Source organism: Caloenas nicobarica, chromosome 11, assembly GCF_036013445.1.
Source record: "Caloenas nicobarica isolate bCalNic1 chromosome 11, bCalNic1.hap1, whole genome shotgun sequence".
Lineage (NCBI taxonomy): Eukaryota > Metazoa > Chordata > Aves > Columbiformes > Columbidae > Caloenas > Caloenas nicobarica.
In genome coordinates, this window is record NC_088255.1 from 22,611,143 (window position 1) to 22,631,006 (window position 19,864).

At 51.7% G+C, this 19,864-nt stretch overlaps 1 protein-coding gene across 4 annotated transcripts in view; it reads right to left on the reverse strand.

The window, feature by feature from the left end:
* Positions 1–19,864, reverse strand: part of SRGAP3 (SLIT-ROBO Rho GTPase activating protein 3) — an 89,306-nt gene that overhangs the window by 57,447 nt on the left and 11,995 nt on the right. The gene's annotated exons all lie outside the window — the stretch shown is intronic.

Genomic DNA, 19,864 nt, shown 5'->3' on the forward strand with positions numbered 1-19,864 from the left:
GCTGGAGGCGACACTGCTGCCCACAACGCCCAAAAAAAGGGATACTCAAAATGGTACAGCACCGAAATAAACAGAAAACTCCCTCACCCTGCTTTTTCCATTTTCAACCCCAACCTATATCTGGACACAAAATGAGGAAACTCTCTCCAGAAGCAGCAGTTTCCAGCAGCCCGGAGGGGTCATGCTCTTCACAGAACTCCGACACCACTGGTTTTGCAACTGACAGTTACTGCAAAAAGGAAGGTGAAAATGGTGCAATTGCATAGAAGAAATTGTTCAGTGAGAGTCACCCAAGAGGAAGAAGAACCAGTGGAGCCCCAAGCCGAAGCCCAGGCACCGCAGGATCTCCTGGATGAAGAGCAGCCACTCGGCTCAACGCAGCAGGAGGTTCTGACCCAGGATCCCTCTGCAAACCTGGTGCGTGCGCTGGTGTCTGTGCCTCAATCTGCCGCCTGTTCCGCGAGGACACTTCGGGAAGCGCCACAGTGACTTGGAGAGAGGCCCCAGCGATGTGTCCATGAGCCCACGGGCTCACCGGGGACAGGGAAGCACAGGACGTGCCCTGCATGTCCCTCAGGGTCAGCAGAGCTGCACTGTAAGGTAACTTGCAAGCACAGACAATAAAATAAAGACCATGTCCAACTGCCAGGAATACAGGCTTTTATACACTGAATGCCCCTAACTGACGTAACTGGAGTTCTGTGGTTCGGGGCTATTAAGATGCAAAAGAGAGCGTATTCAAACTCGGAGAAAGAAAGAGAACTGTGCAAGAATGTGAATCACTCCCTGAGTCACTGAAATGGAATAAAGGAGAAGATCATTAAATGGTTCACTCCAGCATCTCACATTGCTTAATCCAGACATGGAAAGATTTCACAGATCATTAAGAGAGCGGAGCTTTACAGTCAGTTACTAGAATTGGCCTTGGCCATCCACACAGATATGAGCTACCCGACTTCTTATATGGCAGTAACAGGATAAAACATTATACACAGAATTCAGATTGGATTACCCAGCAGGGCCTTCTGGCCTGAAAAATCTGTGCGTCCATGAATCCACTGAAACGATTTCCTCCCAGGCTAATGCTTTACACCTCTACAAGCATTAAAAATATATAGTAGTTCCTCAAAGGACTTTTCATCTAACATCTCAAAGCATCCTATAAATTGGAATCATATAAGCCTCAAATCTCTGAGAAAGAGGGCAAGATTACCGCTCTAATTTTACAGGTAGGTTAAAACCAAAAAGTCTTTCCTCAGACTTCTCTGCCACTCCTCTGTCCTTCATTGTGCTCGAACTTCGCTCTAAGGCCAAAGTGCTTACAATCTGTGAAGAGCACACAAAATTACATGTAAAAACAAACTGCAGAACAGCAGACTCTAATTTAGCAGCGTGTAGAAATCAGCGTGTTTGACAGCAGCAGTTGCCCAGCCACCAGAGCACTCCGGATTCCTCGCACGAGAGGTTCTTGGGAAGATGACCTGCACGTCTCCGCGCACCCTCCGCTCGGCGAGGGGAGCGCCGCATGCTCAAGGCTGCCCAACGCTTCCCATCACACGTAAAAGAATGAATGAATGAGAGTATATAGGAACACCCCGTGTACACCCTCTCTATAAATACAAACCAAATTGCACAATTGCTTTCCAGCCTGTGGCAAAAGCAGATGCCTTGCACGTTAGCTCACAGCTCATCCAGACCCCGGGGACTGTTACAACTTTTCCTGAGGGCACCAAAGTGTTTCCCCAACTAAAGTTTGAACATCCCATGACCCATGAAGGGCTGAAGCGTGTGATGTCCTGAAGCCCCCTGTGTCACCAGGGAGGAGAGGCTAGCGCAGCAATGCCAAGGTGGGGACCGGCCCGTCCTCAGCAGCTCCAGCATCACCGCGGGCTCCCAGCTCCCCCGCGCTGGGGCTGCAGGAGCAGTGGTGAGAGCAGGAACTCTGAACACGGAGCGATGCTCTCCTCCTTCAGCCAAGGAGACCCAGCCTCTGCTACACAGGGATCACAGTGGAAATGTGAAACCTCCCACCGAAACACAGCAACGTGTGGCTTTGTAACATAAACTCAGTAGAAATGAAGGTAATGGGTGTATCTTTCACAAAAAAGGTTAAACCAAATCACCTGGAAGCATAACTGCTGAGCACTGACCCAGGCAGGGGAAAAGCCAGGGATGGCACCGAGTGACACCTTTAGGAAAATGATGCCTCCAGACAAAAACGTCCCGTGCGTTTCCAGGGGCTGACTGTGTTTCACTTGAAGCACGTCCTAATCACCTGGAAACACTGCTCCTCCGCATCCTCTGGGTTCGTTATCCCCACCCGCACCTGCAATTCCATCAGGACAGGGCTGGGCCGAGGGTGAGCACAGCACCCCTGCCTGCAGCACCGGCCGGGGACAAACCTGCTGCCTCCAGCGCCTCGGGAGAAACAGTCACACATCAGCCCACAGCTGACACTGCTCCGCACTCCTCCTGGAAAAAACAGAATATTGGGATAGCAAGGGAAAACTATGCCATGAGCAATGAAAGCACATTGTCTGTCCTCAGACCTGGATGGCTTGGGAACTGCAGGAAGGGAGCGTAAAGACAAGGAGGAATTGCAGCTGTTGGTGTCTCTGAGGCAAGAACCAGCACAGCCCTCCCGACCCTGCAAACCCTCACTCATCTAAGTCAGCAACCCTTCCAACAAAGGGAGAAACCTCCCCCAGAAGGGGCGCTCAGCACAGACCGCAGCGCTGCACCTGCAGCAGCTCAGGGTTCCATGAGACAGTTTTGCTCTCCAACTCGGGACAGGTTTGGGTGCCCATTCTCATTCGCTGGTCTGTTTTCAACTGAACTCAGTTTTAGGGTGAAGGAAGAGCTGTTGTATCTCACTACCGCACTGCAGAAGGACCTTGTGGATATTCAGAAGGTAAAGAACATGCGATAGAGAAACCAACAGCTGTGGGAAGACGATCTCCAAAGGGCTTTCCATACCAGACAGCATCCTGCCAAATACTTCACACCTCCCTCACAGATTTCCATCACCTGCCACAGCCCAGCGCATGCTTCAGGCTGCAGACAGCTCGGCTTGAGGCTGGTAACACCCATCGTGCTGGGAGCACTGGGCTGTGCAGCTGCCACCCGCAAAGCAGAGATAACCGCCCTCGGTTGCTTCATTTCTGTAAGTCATCACATCCTCTGGTACGAAGAGATCGCATTACTGCCTTCTGAAGGAAGTTAAAAATCAGCATAAAGCATATTGTCTCCTCTCACCATCTTCCCCAGCATCCCAGGCTTTATCTATTAGTGGGCACAGAACCAGATGGTTATAGATAAACAACACAAATGAAAGCACAGAAATAGCCCGGTGTAGTACAATAGTGTTAAATTCCCACCCAGAAAACAGGAAGGGGCATTGGTAGTACCAAGGCACTGGGGCAGCTCACGAGAGGACAGAGTCAGCAGCAAAGGCCGTTGATGTGCACCCATGGATGCGGCTCTTCCTGAAGCACCATCCGAACAGAAAGTGCTTCCCAGCAGCTGCAGCGCTGGCTAAAACCAGCTGTCTCTGCAGGTGTCCGTCACTTCTGGAAAACAACCCCTCAAATGTTTGACTTTATTCCCCAGTATGCACACAGCCAGGATTTCTGCAGCGCTCTCTCTGGAGGATGTTCCTGCCACGCTTGCGTCTTATCACACGTGCAAGGAAGGTCTGCATGGAAGCACTCCTTCTGCTAAGGCACCGTTTAAAAAAGGAAACGCCTTGGTTCTTCTCTGCTCACATTTAGATGTGCAGAATTCTCTGGTTCTTTGAATTTATATTCCTTTATACAAGGCAAAAATAAGGGGCTTTCAGGCTGACTGAGGTACCAATCACGTAATGACATTCACTTAAAAAAAAAAAAGTAACCATCATACTAGCAGGGTGAAGCAGATCAAGATTTTAATTTGTTTATTTATTTTAACTTCTACCTCCCTAGATGCAGATCTAACCTTTGTTCAAAACTCCTGCATGTGTTAACTGGAACGTGCGGTGCCGGTCCCACCCCATGAGCCAGCAGAAAAGCAAACCCAGGAACCCCCGTGTTATTTATCCCAACTGCTGGCTGTGGGCAGAGCCACTGCAGGTAAATGCCACCCTGATGGACACCCACACAGCCCCGCGGGCTGCAGGCAGCCAGCAGCACAGTCCTTTGCATGCAACAGAGCTGGTGTCTGGGGCTTTTAATAGATTCCTCCCGAAGCAGATTGCTAATTGCTCCTGATTTTTGCTCTTCTAAAATAAGCTTAGACTGCAATCTGCATAGATGCTGCAGAAAGACTAATGAACTGCCCGCCCACCCGAACCGGGCAGAGAAGGCAGGGACGGATCAGCCCCAGCAGCCCGGCTGCCACCCCGGCCGGTCACCGCTCCGTCCCCGGACCCCAGCCCAACCTAGAGGTGCGGGGACACGTCAGGGACACAGCAACACGACACGGAGCAAAGGACACGGAGGTCCAAATTCACAGATTTCAGCACATCAGCAGAACACCCTCAGTTTGCATCAGAGCCTGTGTGTGCCTGGAGGGCTTGGAGCATCCCTGCCTGTCCTCCCCTGGCCTCGCCGGCCAGAGCCACGGTGGCACAGCCCATTCCCTGTGACACAGAGCCGGAGCCACGGTGGCACAGCCCATTCCCTGTGACACAGAGCCGGAGCCACGGTGGCACAGCCCATTCCCCGTGACACAGAGCCGGAGCCACGGTGGCACAGCCCATTCCCCGTGACACAGAGCCGGAGCCGTGGTGGCACAGCCCATTCCCTGTGACACAGAGCCGGAGCCACGGTGGCACAGCCCATTCCCCGTGACACAGAGCCGGAGCCACGGTGGCACAGCCCATTCCCCGTGACACAGAGCCGGAGCCGTGGTGGCACAGCCCATTCCCCGTGACACAGAGCCGGAGCCACGGTGGCACAGCCCATTCCCCGTGACACAGAGCCGGAGCCACGGTGGCACAGCCCATTCCCCGTGACACGGAGCCGGAGCCACGGTGGCACAGCCCATTCCCCGTGACACGGAGCCGGAGCCACGGTGGCACAGCCCATTCCCCGTGACACAGAGCCGGAGCCACGGTGGCACAGCCCATTCCCCGTGACACAGAGCCGGAGCTGTGGTGGCACAGCCCATTCCCCGTGACACCGAGCCGGAGCTGTGGTGGCACAGCCCATTCCCCGTGACACAGAGCCGGAGCCGTGGTGGCACAGCCCATTCCCCGTGACACAGAGCCGGAGCCGTGGTGGCACAGCCCATTCCCCGTGACACAGAGCCGGAGCCGTGGTGGCACAGCCCATTCCCCGTGACACAGAGCCGGAGCCGTGGTTGCACAGCCCATTCCCCGTGACACGGAGCCGGAGCCGTGGTGGCACAGCCCATTCCCCGTGACACGGAGCCGGAGCTGTGGTGGCACAGCCCATTCCCCGTGACACGGAGCCGGAGCCGTGGTGGCACAGCCCACTCCCCGTGACACGGAGCCGGAGCCGTGGTGGCACAGCCCATTCCCCATGACACAGAGCCGGAGCCGTGGTGGCACAGCCCACTCCCCGTGACATGGAGCTGGGTGGCACAGCCCATTCCCCGTGACACGGGGCTGGGGTGCTCCGGGATGATCCAGCGTGGGACAGGGCCCGGACGCGAGCAGGGGACACAGGGGGACTGCCCCAAATAAAGCAATGGATTTTTACCTAAAATAAGCAGCACTGAAATGAAGAGCCAAAGGGCAGCTGAGGAGCCCCAGCCGCAGCGGGGGCACAGGGCCAGTGTGGGTGGCACAGCCCACAGCAGCCAGGGCCAGCTGAACTGTCAGTCCCTGGCTTCCACAATTCATCTGAAAAACACACTGCAGACCTCCACTCCAAGGAGCAAAAGGAAGCAATCACGTAAACAACCCTCCTTGCAAGTGAACATTTCATGTAACACATTTAATGACTTTTATCACCAGATAATCTTCAATAGCAAAAGCATATCAAAACGTTATTTTCTATTTAATCTTTGTGAATTGTCAGCTGTGACTGTGACAACTTCCAAGGCAAACCCAGCACTGCTCCAAAACCTCTGCCAGTCATCGCTGCTCTGACTCCGCGTCCAAACACGAGAACACCACCAATTCCTCCACTCCCCTCTCTGCGGGAGAATCAGTGTTTCACACCTATTAAACTCTGCAATGCTCCCACAGACCAGAGACTCGCTGCCATGTCAAGGTAGGGGAAACTCATGCACGAAGCCTGAAAGCCCTTTATTTCCAAATGATCCGTCACACAAAAAGCACACGCAGTCGTATCTGTACAGAAAGCCCTCAGTGAGCACCAAGCAACTGCACACATAAATCAGGTCCCACGCTTACACGCCCTCATTACTGCAGAGTCACGGCAAATGCACACAATGCGTACGTAAGGGACACACACACCATCTCACAGGTATGGCAAAGCTGACAAATATTCCCGCTAAACTCAGTCCACCTGTAGAGCCAAGGGGCAACACTGCGGTGGGGCAGGACCCTCATTGCCCCAGCTGCAAAGCCAGCGATGCTGTGTCCCTGCCACGGTGAATTCTTCTCCGCCTGCCCATACACAAGGACAAGGCGTCTTTACCTTCAATTCTTAACCATTTAAGTTGGTGAAAAAACAGCAACAAAAGCATAAAAAATGCAGAGGCTTCCACCACAAAGAAAAGCCCTGCAGCAAAGCAGGGCTGACAGCAAAGCGTTTCCTCCAGACCAGTTCTTAGAAATGAAACCGTCCAGCACAGGAGGCAGAAAACCGCTCTCCGCCCGGCATCAGCCGCGCTCTTCACACCACCCACCGCCCCGGCACCCAGCTCCTGGGAGAACAACAGCACTGACACCACGTTAGGAAGCCTACTGCTGTTCGGACTCTACGCATTACTGGTTTTAAAACAACACAGTTCTTCCGGAAAACAAACCAACAAACCCCCCAGCACGTCACCATCCACCGGCCTCCCGGGCCCAGCAGCCCGGGCTGTGTGGGGACAGAGCTGCGGCCCCGGCCGGCTCTGCCGCCCCCCGGCCTCCAGCCGCCGTGTGTCCACACCAGGCGGCTCCTGTCCTTCCTCCCTGCTCCTTCTTGCTGCAAACACAAATTACAAGCCTTAAGGATTAGCCAAAAATATTCCCATTTATCTCATGTTCCATATATTTCCTCATTCTGCTGCGTGCTTTACGGGGAAGATTGCCTTCACAGATCTCCCAACCCTGTCCCCTGCATAAGTATTTCTATTTTTAAGGCTTCTGCTTGCTTTCCACGCATATGTTTCCCATCGCTGCTGCCTCAGCTCCAGCACACGGCACAGGTGACGTGCCAGGGGCCGCGGGCGAGCGCCAGGACACAGCTCTCCACAACCATAATTCTGCACCCCGCCACCTCCATTCCCACGGGCAGCCTTGTCGGTGCTCTCCACGCACGGCAATACTGACGAATCGGGCCTTTAACCCATCCGTTCCTCCCCTTTCAGCTGAGAACGGGGTTCAGCCGTCCCCGTTTGCCTTCCCCCCGCGTTCTCCTCCGTTCCCCAGGTCCAGCCCTGCCGTCCCAAGCGCTGCCGCCCTGGCACGAGCCCCGCTGAGCAAACGGCATCCGCTGGAACCCAGCACAGCCTCCTCCGACATCTCTCCCATTCACCCTCATCTGCCTGTCAGGAATAATTAAAAGATTCCACGTCCCATCCACTTCAGCCAGGTTGGCCTCGCAGCAGGAGCAGCCCCGCGGGCCCCTGCGCCGCCTCCCCGTGAGCTGTCAGTCCGGGCCCGGGGGCAGCGCGGAGCGCCCCGCAGGTGGTCAGACCCAAACTCTGCGTCTCTCAAAACCAGCACACGTAACCAGTTGCTGTAGATTTTCTGGTCTAAAGCTCTGTTAAATTAAGGGCTTATTTCCTGCCACGAACCCTCTCCAGAGCGCTGGAACTACAGATGTAAAAGCAGGAGCATGGACTCGCGCAGGCGCCAGCTCCTTCACCACCTGCAGAACCCGAGACAAGTCTGAGTCACCATTTCAGTTTTTTCATGAATCTAACAGAGGACCTAAAAGGAACCAACCATTTAAGTCTATACTAAGCATCTTGAGAGCACCTTGTAATTACAGTTCTGGCTCCCTCCTGTCTGACAGCTTCTCCAAACACGATGCAGATCTCTGGGCACATCCCAGAGCCGCCCGGCTCCCTCCTCCCAAACCACCGCCCCAGCTGCAGCATCAGCTGCCACACTGATATCCCCCCCCTGCTGATCACTATTGCTCCTTGCTTATTTAGAAGCTGCTTTAACTACATTTTCTTTTGACAATATCACATTTGTCACTCTGACATGGGATTCTGACGCTTCACCCTTCCAAAACCAATACAGAATAGAGATCCTTCGCCTCTTCTTGTGCGGACAGGTTGGGGTATGAGGTATGTCCTTGTGGTGCAGTTTCCTTCCTCCTCCCACTTCAGAAGTTCAAAGGAACAGAACGTGGCTAAATCTGCTAGAAATATTACCAGTTTGGCAAGAGACCGAGATGCCACGGGGCGGCCCGCTCAGAACACACCTGGTTTGACACGGGGCGTTTATGAGCAGACACGCAAGAAGCCACTGAGCTGCCGTTCTCTATTTTGAGCTGCTTTTCAACCCTCTCCCCTGTACTATCTTTGCATCTGGTCTTAGGCTGCTTATTCACACTACGCTAATATTGCCAACACTAACTTGGGCTAATTGGAAAGACACTAAAGAAAGCAATTAGAACAGTATTACAAAGAGGGATGAAGGATTTTCCCCAGCTTGGCCAATTAGAACTGATTGACAAATACCTTTGTTTTTCATATACATATATACATATATATAAATATGTATTTGCATTTCCTACGCATTCACACTAAGAAACGAGGGTCTGTTCAGAAATGAAGTTTCTTCAACAATCAAGTCCTGCTCAGGCTGACAATCAAGTCCTGTTCCATCCTCCTTTTTCAGAGCACAACCCCCAAACCTTGGAGAAGACCTTTGCCTAACAGTCTAGGAAACATTAAAAAACTGCCAGGAATTCAGAATATATGGGTATCAATACTTAGTTAAAACATAGAGGATTTAGGTAGCAGCACTGCCTTACGTGCATTATCATCTTCTAATGTGTTATTGTTATGTACCACTCTGTATTCCACAGGTAAACATTTTTTCTGAGCTCCCCCAAAGCCTCCCCGTGGAATACCGAGCAGCTGTGTGGAGCCTCCCTGGCCCCAAGGCCGTCTCTAGGGGTCAACATCACCAGTCCCCAGCACGTTTTCAGGCCAGGGTTTGACCCGGGAACGCTCCCCGCGGTGACCCCGCGGCTCTCGCCCCTCAGAAAGCACGTCGTGCCCAGCGGGATGGGAAAAGCTGCTGCTCCCGAGCTGCGGCCTGGGAGCCACAAAGAGCTAACGGGACTTCGGAAACTGTTTCTCCATCGCTGCTGCACATATGAAACCCTCACTGACAGCTTGATGAAAATCTGGCAAAATGTCTTCCTTCTAAAGGAAAAAAATTTTGGAAGTACGAAGCTGTTACACAAGTACCTCATGGTTATCAAAATACGCAATGAAATGACCTTAATAACAACAGCAAGTCAAGCTTAGCAAGATGACAACTGAATGTTCTTAATATTCATTTTGTCCAAGTAGCCTCTAGGCTCAGCTATTTTAAACATAATTCCCTGAGTCTATATAACACACGTGCAATATGTTATACATTGGTAGTGTGTCAAACGTGTTATATTTTCTGTTCCAACCGTTCCACGTTTTGAAGGCAGCCACAATTTTACCCATCTGAGAACTGCAGAATTGTTACACTCAACAGCTGGACCTGAACTAAAGCCCAGATCTCATCATCTCCCCACTAACAGAGTTATTGTACTAAATGCCTCCTCCGACTGTCTCTGGAGCGTGACAAGCAAAGCCCAGCTGCTGCAGAAGTGTGGTCCAGACTCAAGGCACCCGGTAACGATGACAGGTCCTTCCTTCACTGATTATTTATTTGAAAGACCATTGTAGCTCTAGATTGGCAGTCCTGATACAGCGCACAGATTCAGAGCACGTCTTTGTGTGAATCTGACAGCACAAAGATGAAGCAGTGAACAAATAAACTTAGGGGATCCACTTATTTAGCCATCAATAATGAATGCGGAATGTGCTACAGTGCATTAACGATTTGCAGCAGAATACACAAAACCAGCCCGAGCAGCATCCCAGCTCCGTATCTGCTGACACACCTCGTTATCTGAGACTAATCAAAGCGACACCCGCCCTCCCCTGCACGTGAGTGTGGAACCAACACCGCGACAACCGCTCCGGAATGGAGATTTCTCCTCAGTTACTACCATTCCGTCAACGTCAGAACAATCCAGGAGCTATATATGAAACAACCCGCCGGTGTTTGGTTTTGTGCAAGAACCGCTTGTTTCCTCGGAGGCTCAGCGGAGGATGGCCTGTGCCGGCTCCCAACAGCCGCCGCGCGCAGGAGCGGCCGCGCAGAGCGGCTGGGAGCTCGCTGGAAACGGGGGAGGTTTGTATCGCCGAACTGAGGAAACGAGGTCTAACTGCTGAGGCATGGCCAGCACTAAGCCAACATCAGGCCATTATTCTCCCCTTCCAACACGTACATGACCCCCAAAGCTGCATCCGCACTCCACGGCTCATCCCATCCTCTGACCCAAACGTCACCTCGCCGCTTCTTGCCCTTCTCCCAGGATTACTCGTTCAGTATCTCTGCCTACCAAGGCACTCCTATTTCATCACATCACATTTGGCTTCCAGAGCAGCATCTACCCACTGTATACCTAGAGCAAAAAACTTGGGATTTATTTTTAGGCTGCATGTTTCATGTGACACTGGGTTTTTCATCTTCACTGCCTAGTTCAAAGTCAGGAAAGACCCACGGTGATGCAGAGACAGTACATCTGACAGCACTGCCGCGACGTGTGACCCCGTACACGAGCACCCAGATCTGCGGATCCCTGCTCGTCTGCACCCCCAGAACTGTCACGTCGCGTGTGACGAGGGGCTCCGGTGCCCACGCCTGTGCCCGAGGGCACGCCAGACCTTGGCGTGTTCCTCAGCTTCACATGCTCCCTGAAAATAAAATCGCTTAAGAATTTAAGCCTACCTGTTCAGGGACAAGCAAATGACTTTTTCACAGTAGAATGACCCAACACATCTTTTTGTTCATTTTCATACTGTCACCTCATATGATGATGGTTTTGCTCATTGAAGAGCTACGGAAGTGAGATGAAGAGCATGAATGGAGTTTAGCACCAACCTCTAGCACCAACCATCAAACTGAGTTCAAATAATTGCAGTTTGAAGGAAAAAGCTGGCCATGATTTGACATGGTCTCTTACATAAAAAGGCACTATATTTCTTTTGTGCCGTATCCTTATGCACTTTGATGTATTATCATTCCCCGCTCCTCTTAATTGCTTTTTCAAAAGTGATCTAAACAAACATTACTTGGTAAAGGGTAATTATTCCTATGAATAACTAGTGCATGCTAATAAATGCAAAATAGGACAAAATGGCGCATTTTACCAGCGCCAGCAGGTCCCGTCCGGTGCAAGGGCACCTCTGAACACAGCGGGGACCGGCGGATCGCTGCGCCGCACGAGCGCAGCGCTGTGCAGCAAACGCCGACACGGCACAGCTCCTGCCGTTTGGCTAAAGCACCGTCTCCCCACGGCCACAGAATGCCTCAGTTTCTCCCAGCGAAATCCCACAGGAACGCGTATCTAGGCATCTGTCCAGCCCCTCCAGGGATGGTGACTCCAGCACTGCCCTGGGCAGCCTGTTCCAATGCCCCACAGCCCTTTGGGGAAGAAATTGTTCCCAGATCCAACCTCAACCTCCCCTGGCGCAACTTGAGGCCGTTTCCTCTGGTCCTGGCGCTTGTTCCTGGGGAGCAGAGCCCGACCCCCCTGGCTCCCAGCTCCTTTCACGTACTTGTAAAGAGCTTCTACTCGAGCTCAGGCTTACTCTAAGAGCTGATAGTTTCTCTTTATAATGTAATTCCCCGTCGCTGAGGCCAGGCCATGCATCACTTATTAGAGTCACCGCAGCGCACAGAGCACAACAGCTGACGCAGCTAATGAGGCTGCCTTAATCAATATGATAAAAGCACGTGCTGAAGAGCCCCGGCACCGCTGCCTCTCCACTGGTGCGCCGCCACAAACGAGGAGTTGTGAAAGCGTCACCCGTCATCATCACACCAAAACTCACCCAGCAGGTCCAGAGAAAGCAGATCACATTTCCTCCTCTCATACAAAGGGCAATAACGGCTATAAAAGGAGATTTATGTCACCTTCTAATTCTTTGCTAATAACACTTTAGCCCATGTAGCTATCTGGTTTCACAAAGGATGTCTGCTCCGTTTCTCACATGGTAGTACAGATGTCAATCTGTTTCACAGGAGAGTTAAAACAGGTTTAGCTTGGCTCCATCGTGTACCTGACCGCTACAAGGACTGTGCAAATGCAGCCGCGGTGCCATGGCTGCCTTTGAAGAAGGCATTTCTGCTCAGCCTGGGAAGGCTGGGACCGGCAGCGGACACACGGACCGGCAGCGGACACGCGGACCGGCAGCGGACACGCGGACCGGCAGCGGACACGCGGACAGCTTCCACGGCGTGAGGAGCTGTCAGTCGTGCAAGGGTGTTGAGCGACTGGTCTGCACGAGCACCAGGGGAACACACCGACCGGTCAGCTTCTCTTCACGAAATAAAATTCAGTTTAAATACTGGGGGGGTGGGGGGGGGCGGAAACAAAAACGCAGACTACCCGGAAACAGCTACCAGACTAAGCGGGACGATGTCAGATCTCCTGTCACTGCAGCTTTTTATCACCAGATTAGATGAGCATCTGCCAAAGATGTTTACGCTGCCAGGAAGATCTAAGGATACAGAAGAGAGACTGTTTTTAAGGGAAATAACACAGGGTTTAATACGCTAATAGATAAAACATCAGTTTGAAGAGGTGAGGGTTGAAAAAATCTCTTTGGCTCCCCTTACAAACACCCCAAAATAACTGCTATTAGTACAAAATGGATACAGCTAATGATACTGTAGTGAAATAAAGGTGAAACTCCTCCCAAGAGCTGCACACGCTGCCTCTCAGCCGGGGGGTCTCATTCAGCTGAGCACACAAAGCAGCAGCCACAGCTCATTTTGATGGCCTTGTGCTCATTCCCTTTTTAGGAAAAAATCACACATAATGGCCTTTAGGGAACTAATTAAGTAAAATCCGCTGGAGCTGGGGAAGGCAGCAGGCTGGGGACAGACCTGCCGCGGGAGCAGCGTGCAGGAAAGAAAACAGCTGAGACCCTTACAAACAATCTTATTTTTCTGACAACACTGGTAATTTTCATATTAAAATTGAGATTTATACTTCAATTGAGATGTTTTAAAATGTAAATTATTAATAAAAATACCATCACCTCAGTGAAAAGGTAGAAGGTTACATATTAATATTGCCCTGAAATAGTGTCAGTCTATATGTTATGTGACTATATCTTACTAGGGATTAATTCCACACTCTTAAATTCAGGAGCCTTTGACTCAAACCAACACTGAAACTGAATAAAACAAGGCAGGGAAGTGGTCCATTCCTGTTTTATTGTCCAAATTAAGTGATGTGCAAATACCAAAGTACATTTAGCCATAGATTTCATTAATAGTTATAAGCAAGTGGACTTTTTAAAAATGCGTGGTTTTTAATCCTAACAATTTTACTGTAAGCATCAAGGGAGTATTTCTCTACCCCTCTCCCAGCAAAAAAATGTCACAAGATGCCTTTACACATAAATTACGTCCAGTAAGTTGCCTCCAGCTAGGATATTTTATTAACTGCTGGATAAGGAACAGCTGTATTACACAGAGCTGTAATTATGTTTTAAGGAAAAGATCATCACGAAGGAAATAAGATTCTCTATTTGGCTAGAAAGCCAGGGAACAAAGCCGATCCCCATGCTGACAGCACTGTTGGGTCTCGGTCTCCTCGGGAGCGTCTCCCCGCTCCCGCGCCGCAGGGGCCGCGCAGCACACGTGTCCGCAGGTCTGCAGGGACCCCTCTGCCTCCCCTGCCTTTCCTCCTCCTCCTCCTGTGCTCAGGGCCGCGTCCCTATGTGACTGACATTTATAAAGGACCGCAAGAGAGGCCGGGGGCTGCACAACATACCCCTGCCCACGGATCACCCGCAAACGGTCACGCAGAACTGTAAAATATGTGTATTTACATTAATCATTTTGTCAAAAAAATATTTTTCCCCATGGAGCATCATATCTGCATTTTCCAGCAATAAACTACAGCCTGTTAAACAGGAGAAAGAAAAGGGAAGGGGGAGGAAATCAAAGGGCTGTTATTTGTCCCTAATGAATTTCAGAGAATTTCTTATTAAAAAATTTGTTAGCAGCCCAGCCAGTAACAGGAAACAGGCACTGCCTGAGAATGACAGCAAACCTCAGGTTAGAACCCACACACTAATGTCAGCACGATAGCAGCTACTGATTTTAAAAAGCCCGACAGCAAAAGCTCACGTTCACAGGTCACTAAAGCTCCAAGCTAAACCAGGGTTCAAACACCATCGCTGCTGCTGGCACGGGGCAACGCGGCACCAGAGCGGGCACAGCGGCTTCCACCCGTTTGGGAAGGTCTGTCACCAAAACCGCCACCTGGAGCCAGAGAGCACTGCTGGCCAGGGCCACCGCGCTCGGGGCCGCTCCGCACCGCGCTGGACACGCGCCACCGCTGCCCGGCCTGACCGCGGCACCACGGCAGGAACGCTGCCCCAAACACACCGTCGGCCGCCCGAACGGCCGGAGGGGATTGTCTTGCCCTGACAGACCCGGGCAGCAGCCCCTGGGCCGGGGATGGGGCTCAGCTCACGGCCCCACACACCCCGACAAGCCGGGCCACCATCTCAGCCCCGGAGGTGAAATACAGTGTCCTGGTCACACCCACACTGCAGGACTAGTTCACCATTATAGAAAACGTTCAGTTACTATGGTGACAAGGAATATAAAAAGCTCGGATTCGTGTAAACACAGGTTTTCATACGCAGATTGCAGCATTCTGTACTTCCAGTTCATACTGATTTATGAATTTTCAGTTATTCAGCCAGCCAGCGATTATTTATAAATCTAAAAGTTCAAGTTCAATCCTAGACAAATCACAAACAAAAATAGGTCTGAATTTCTCTCATATATTATTCACAATGACTAATTCACTCACCTCCAGTTTTATGGCAAAACCTAGTCAGGCTAATTTCAATTACTTAATTTAGGGCGCAACTCTTCCCTGTTTCCCTCACAATACATTTGTTTACATACGTATGTCTGTTTTCTACCCTTTGTGGATAACACACATAGTAAACAAGGAATAGAAGCTTTTAGTTAATGCTTCTAAAATTCACTCTATTCAGCTTTGAACTGCTGGCCTGAGGGTGAAATCAGTACTGATTCATAACGGCTCAGATCTTTTTTAAGCTGCAACTGAACATTCATAAGAAAAGCAAAAATAGTCTGAAACAATTCTGGGTACCAGTTGTGATGGTTTTCAAGTTCCAATGTCCTGACACCAGTCATCATTTTTCTCCTTTTCAGCACTGATTTCCAGGGACACACAAAGACATGGAGCGCCGTGCCAACCGCTGCATCGACCCCTTGTCCTATCACACACCCCGAACCTGCCAAGAGGTCCCCAAGATACAGCACTCATGTTTAATCTCTATTGGTTCTACATGGGATTTGTTACTTTACACATTAATTCCCTCTGTCCTACAAAGAACGTGTGCAGCAGGCCATCGATGCCGGCATGGGAACCCTTCAATAACTCCGCGGCAGCAATAAAGGCCTCACATTACCCTGGCAGCGGTATCAGGCAGTCCACAACCAGATGGATGTATTTGTAAATAAGGCAGATCAGTTTTGTCAGGTTGTAATTGGTTTTAGAACAAGCAATTCCCATGATGACAAACAACAATTAAAGAGCACAGAGCTCCCACAATGTGCAATGCTGAACGGGTTTTGTGAGAGGGACGAAAGCGGAGGGGAGCAATGGAAGTGCTACCAACGCCACAGCCGCGGTGTCACCCTGAGACAGGCCTGGCAACGCACGCAGGAGAAGGGGAAGCCCAGCAGCTCGGCCAGGGCACGCAGGAGAACACAGACCCTCTGCCAGGCTGGGACCTGTTCGAGCTGCAACCGCAGCCCCAGCAAACACCCTGGCAGTTCCGAACCTGCGAAGATCAGCTGCCCTTCCACCTTGGCAAGTCACCCGGACGGCAATGGCAGGCTCACGGGGAGCACTGACCTACCGGGAAACGTCAGTCTTCACACAAAGATGGTGCTGGGGACAAGGAGTTTCTTACAGCCAGCTCTGGACATGTACGGTCCAGTAAAGACCCCTAAGAAAGCTAAGGAAGAGTCAGCAGAGATATTTTTCTTTCTTTCAAAGGCAAATTGCCACCAAGAATTTCTGCAGGCTCACTAGTTAGTCTGGTGGCCATAAATGTCTTTTCTGTTGTTGTTATGAGGTGCGCCATGGCCAAGGACACTGCAGCAAACACTCCCCAGTGACAACGTGACCAGCCTGCACATGAACTCCTGGCACGGACGAGATTACAGGCACTGCAGCCACGGGGGTGGCCGGGGTTGGCACCTGGCTCTCGAGAAGACCTGTGACTGTTGCCGCGGCCAACCGCCGCTCTCTCCCGGAGCTTATCACCGCAGTTTTGCTGCAAACTACCTGTCAGAGCAGCTGGGTCACCTCCAGAACGAGAGCACGCTGCAGCCCCGCTTCACCGCTTTCAAACCAAAGAACCTATTCTGCCGTGCACCTCGCCTTTAATATGCTGCCTTAAGCCCTCAGAATGCTGTCCCTGCTTGCGAAACCGCTCAGGTGTCACCCGCTCCACGAGACACGACATCATTACGCCTGTTCTGGTGCAGCAGCCTCACAGCTCCGGCCCGGCACGGCCCGGCAGCGCAGACCTGGGTCCCCTCGTGTCCCCCAGCATCGAGGACATCCCCCAGGCTCGTCCATACCTCAAGGTACCATGTGTCTGCACACAGCATGATGCACAGCGAGCTGGAGACGTGACATTGGTCCAGAGCCTCGCTGTTACGTTTCTGAGGTGACTGGGAGCACATTTGGGTCTGGAAACAGAAAACAGCAAATGAACGTTCCTATCTATCTGTGTGAAGTAGTTTACAAGGAAGGTTCTTGAATCTTTTTTTTTTTTTTTTAATCCCCAAGGAAAGTTTAATTCTGAAGAAGTTATTCTCTGGTTCTGTGACCTGAAAAATTATCTCCTTCGGCCCGGTGCCTCGGGAGCGGTTCACCATCTGCTCTGCGCGCCGCTCCCAGCCGACACGGATCCCTGCTCACCGCGTTCCAGAAGCGTCTGTAAAGCAGTAGGTAACCACATCGGAGCACAACCCAGGAGATGCACGAGAACATGCCGTATGGTTAGCAGGAGAGGCAAACAACGAGCGTTTCTTTTTTCCTCTTCTTCCCACTCACCCTTAGTTTTGAGCCGACCTCTGAGATGAAACAGATGATTGTTATTCCAACAGTGTATCTGCAACTGCCAGCCCACAAGAACAATGACTACATGAGTACGCTTTGTTATGGTTTCACTTTCAGGAGTTTATAATATGACATTTTCACTTACAGTGTGTTTGCCTATTGTCTCTTTAGGGATTTCAGCAAGAGTAGGTCAAGAGCACAGAAGCACCGCGCAGGAAGAACTGCTTTTAAAAACATGAATCACTCAGAACCATCAAGCAAGGATGTTAAAAAAAAAAAAAAAAAAAAGCCACAAAACAAAACACCAGAAAATGTTTTAGAAGAACCTGCTGCTGAGAGTCTGCTTCCAATTCACTTGATACACTCCAAGTTAAAACTGGTTTGATACTGCTATCTATTTTTGTCCTGGTTTTGCCACACCTCCTCAGGTTCTTCCTGAGCTATCTGAAAAATACAATTGCAGTGGAGATCCTGCACCGTGCCGGTGGAGACGCGCCCGGCCCCGCGCCGCAGGGAACACCATCCTGCCCGGAGCCGGCAGAGCCGCGGCCGCGCGAAAACAGGAAGCGGCAGCTGAGCCGAGCAGCGGGGACCCCGGCGCGGTTATCACCACAGATCAGACGGTTTCTCAACCTCGCAAAGCAACCAAGCTTCAAGCTGCTGCTGGAAGGAGAATCACACGGCATACGCGCTGCCCGACTGCCGCGGCAGCACAGGAGACGTGTCCGACCGAGCCCCACGGCCAGTGCGCGGGCAATTTCTGCTCCTCGTGCGAGGCGCGGAGCTCGAGGACCTGACTGCTGCTCCTGCCTCCTCTCGCCCCGGTCTCCGTGCCTCTGCATCCCCCCACCAGCCCGCCAGGCACAGCTCCTGCCTGCCTCTCGGGAGCACCGGAAAATACAATTCATACTCTTAAACATTTTGAAAATATTACATGGGTATTTACAGAGATGCCAGTGTTATTTAATCCAGTAGCCTCTCTCAGAGCATTGCTTTGATGCTGCAGGGGAAATGATAATGTATCCAGCCAATTGTGTAATGCTCTACACAGGGATAGAAATTATTTTCTGACCTTTAGCAATCACATTCCACCCTGAAGCATGATATTTGATTGTGCTGACCTCAGCATGCTTAACTGTACATAATATTGACTGTAAAAGTACTCAGCCCTTTTGAAAATGTGCCCGTCTCCAAAAAGAAACAACCACCAGGCAACACTGCAAAATAAAAACACACGACGATATTCCAGTCTATACTTGGCAGAGCTTAACCCTATTGAGCAGCAACATACAAATAACTTCCCAGTGAGCAATTCCCACCCCCTGGCACACGAAATACACTGAAATGCTCAGTGTGACACCCAGCAAGGTCTGGTACCTCCAGGAAGAGCTGTACCAGCGGAGCAGACGGGCTCGGGTCAGTGCGGTGTGAAGAGCGAGCGAGGGACTCACCGTGGCCTCCTGCCCGGTCCATAGCGGCACGGCGCGGCATCGCAAGGGCGCCAAGCACCGCAGGCCCAAGCCCATGGGAAGCAACCCGCCCGTTTGAGGGCTTGCTCCGAACCCACAGCGCCCAGTCCGACAGCAGCAGTCGTATTTTCAAACAAAACTATCTCTTGGCCAGAGTAGGACTTTCCCACCCCTCGATGGTCATTCAGGGCATGCTGTCCCTGCGGAGGAGTCAGCACATCCTCCCAAACAAGAGAGGCAAAGCCAGCTGCCAACAATAACGTTTTCTTTGCAGGTGCAGTACGTCCTCACCAACTAACAGCCTATCTCCTTCCAGCGGAGGTCACTGCTGATAAGTGGTCCCGAGCATCCTTCCAGAGACACCGCTCTGCAGACATCACACCCAGCGTCCGAGGGCTGCAGACACAACTCCGCAACCAGCACGGGTCACGTGCTGCAACACAGCGTAAACCTGGAGTAACTCCTCAGCTTTCGAGGGCAAACAAGAGCAGAAAACGGGGAGTTAAAGGAGAAGCTGAATATACTACCTGCTCTTGGCAGGATGACCTTGCAGACAGCGTTTCTTCCTTCACTAACTGACCAGCCAGACACAGCGTCTTTCCACATTGTCGCGCAGCTTCAGCGTATCGCTGCCCATTAAAGACACAAAGCGGTCTGCAGAAGCTCAGCAGCGCCGTCCCCCGTGTCCCCAGCTCCAGCCCGTGTCCCGCTGCGCTCCCGCCCTGGGGTCGTGTTCCCAAACCGGACCCGCGGCATCGCTCTCCAGCAACCGGTCTCAACTGCTCCCGCAGCTCTAATCCTGCTACGCTGCCAATACCGTGAAATGACAGCTGGAATTGTTCCTCTCCA